The sequence below is a fragment of the Pistacia vera genome, unplaced genomic scaffold (genome assembly GCF_008641045.1).
Source record: "Pistacia vera cultivar Batoury unplaced genomic scaffold, PisVer_v2 Contig647, whole genome shotgun sequence".
NCBI lineage: Eukaryota > Viridiplantae > Streptophyta > Magnoliopsida > Sapindales > Anacardiaceae > Pistacia > Pistacia vera.
The window spans coordinates 25,684-29,163 of record NW_022196498.1 but is presented as its reverse complement, the minus strand read 5'-3'; positions in this window follow the sequence as shown (position 1 = coordinate 29,163).

Genomic DNA, 3,480 nt, shown 5'->3' with positions numbered 1-3,480 from the left:
TCTTGCAACATTGCATGTTGGCATTTCACAAGTGCATTAGTAGAGATGAATCATCCATGTGCATTGTTATATGCATTGACAAGTGACCTAAGAAAGAGTAGGGAACTTTGTGTATAGAAATACCCTATGAGTAGAGAGCTTAGTGGGTAAAATTACTCTAAGGGTAGAGAGCATTGAAAAATGCTACAATAGAATGAGTTAGAAGAGTAGTATAGTTGGGATGATGCTTTGTGATCATCACCCGACCGTTATGGGAATCGGATTGATGCTTTGTGATCATCATCCGAATAGCCTTAGAGAGATGGGTCGATGCTTAGTGATCGTCACCCAATGAGTAATAGGAATGGGTAGATGCTTTGTGACCACTACCCGATTAGTTAAGAGATATGTAGGTTGATGCTTTGTGATCATCATCCAACGGCTAGTAGAAGCGGGTTGATGCTTTGTGATCATCACCCGATAGTGACTAGAGACGGGTAAATGCTTGGTGATCGTTACCCAAAATTCATGAGGAACGGGTAGGTGCTAGGTGATCTCCACCCGATAGTTAGGAGGAACCGAGTTGGTGCTTTGTGATCCTCACTCGGTAGTCACTAAGAATGGGTTGGTACTGTGTGAATTCCACCCGATAGCCATAGAGAGTGAGATGGTGCTGTGTGAACGCCATCCGGCCGTACCTCCGGTAAGATGAGGCCATGATGTTATTAGAAACAGAAATAGAAACAGAATTAGAAAAGGAAAGAATTAAGAGTCACACACGGGGACAGACAGTTAGAGAGTTTTACTTACTGAGCATTATTTGTGCTCACCCCGTTATTTTCCTTTGTGGATGCAGGTTCTAGGTGATGATGCGGTTGGAGGGGCGTCGGCGCGCGAGGAGCAATAGCTACACTGTTCCCCTATTTTGTCTTTTAAAATGCACTTTTGTAAACAGTAACCTTTGTGTATAAAAGACATGTGAATTGTAATGAAAAGAAACATTTTGGGCCCAATTTTCCATTGTTAATTGCATGCATTGTACTAGTTTTCAGTAGATGTTACAATCGTCCTCAAGTGTAATTCTCAGTATCAGTAGAGTGGACACTACATGCCACCACGTACACACAACAAGTGTACTTCTCTACTATGCCTATGATATGCTTATCAACCTTCGCTTTGGCATACAAGCAAAACATATCATTTAAGTCGACCCATCACCATTAAGGAAAACTCAAATGAAATTCAACCTCCCACTGGTAGAAGTGTACCCTTCGCTTTGACGAACAAGGTTCCAATGAACGGTGGTTTGATTAAACCCATGGTGATGGAAGGCGGACGTATGACTTAATATACTATATTTGAGGGTTTTGTTTTACGTCCTACTAGTTTTATCTTTATGAGCATGTTATAGTCATAACATACACCCTTAGCATGCATTTTAAGCATTTAAGGAAACGTGTCAATACATGGCCTAACTAAAACCGATTTCCTTGAGCCTAGAGGAATTGGTGGGTCACCTAGGGATCCTGTAATAAATATCTTTAGTCTTCAAGTATAATTGCTTCGTCCTTGCTCCATCTTTAAGTACATTACAAAATACATCATACTAAATTTATAGTGAAATTAATTCTACACTAATTTTACATCAATAAATATAAAAACCTCGAGTTACATTCGAAGGGAACAAGATGAGAAGAGAATGTACATTGAGAAGGGAGGAGAAAGATAGGGCAAGTCAGCCCTATTTAAAATATTTACACCCATACAAACCCAAATTTTTTTTTTTTGAAACATTCATCATAGGTCTAACACTCATGTGCAGGGCACCATGCAATTTTTCAAACAAGAATTATTGCATACATTCAAAACAATCAATTTTGAATTGGGTGGGTTGATTTATAAAATTACTCTCTTGAATTTGTAGAATTACGCATTGGTCCAGCATTGTAAAATGCTACAGTAGCATTCACGCCACGACATAGTTTTATTATGTCGTGGTGCGGCGTAGGAACGAATATGTGCCACAGCAAAGTTTTATTTTGCCGAGGCGCAAATCCAACAACTCGCGCTCTGACAACGCATTCATGTCGTGGCGTAGTTTTATTACGCCATGGCGAGATCAAGCAATTTTATGATTTGATGCGCTATTTAGTCGTTTCCATGCCACGACGTAGTTTTATCATGCCACAACCCAAATCGCGTAATTTCACAATCACGTAACGTAATCACACTGCAGTGAAGTTTTATTTTGCTGCAGCCTATTTGTGTGTTCTAGTCGCTCAACATATCTTGCGATCATGTCGTGGTGAAGTTTTATTTCGCCGCGGCCTGTTTACATATTCTAGGCTTACTAAGCTCTACGCCATGGCGCAAAAGGACTGTGCCGTGGCGCAAATCGGAATTTCAGAATATTGTTCATGCATGCGTAATACAAAATCGATCCAATGCAAATTCGTCAATAAACCCAGTTTATATATTAATCAATGTAAGCAATTTTAACGGATTGAAAAACCTAAACATGCATTTTATAACAGTCAATTTAGGCAGTCAATAAAAAAATAATTAAAATATATACAATCAAAAACCCTAGACTCTAATACCACTGTTAGTAATCGATGAATGATGGCAACGGAAAAATAAAAAAAATTTCGCTCATCGATTACTCTGATTTTGCCAAGATCAGGGTCTGATGTGTATATATTTTACATGCTTAAATAGAAATAATGAAAATCCATACAAGGACTCGATTATACCTGCAATTAGAGCTCCATCAATGTCTCTAAATGTGATTCACTACCGATTCAAGAATGGAATCGAACTCACGTTGTCCACACGAAGATAGTACGTCAATGACCAAGAATTAATTTTGCTAGAATTAATTCTTGGCTTTAAGGAGTCAAGTAATGGAAGAGAGTGAATAGAGAAGAGAAGAAAAAATCTTCTCTCAATTTCAATGCACGGCCAAGGAATGAATTATCTTGAATAAACCTAATTTTGCTTCATTTATATAATAAGGCAAATATCCCTTCCACCCCTCAAGTTTAGCAACAACCCAAACTTAGGTAAAATTGCATATTAACCTAGCTTAATTATTTAGTTTAAATATTAATATTATTAACTCTAATAATTAAATTTATAATTTTGCTAAATTACTCCAACAATAAAATTGGACATAGGCTACAACCTCAGTAAATATAATTACACAGCAAAATTACCAATATGCCCATTCATCTAAAAGATGAATATACCCTTCCAAAAAGTCGCCATCCTTAAATTGTCTTCTAAGTGTGTGACTCGTAGGCTCGTTATCATATCAACAGTGAGTAGTATCATGATTGACACCAATCAATCGTCTCACTAGGCATAGACCAAGATTGGCCCCTAGCAAGGCATCATGGCCATCTGATAGATTCAGATTTAGTAAAATAGCTACCTATCAATGATATGGTTACCATGCAATCAAATCTTTTCATCATATGTTATCTCATCGAGGCTGAGGTA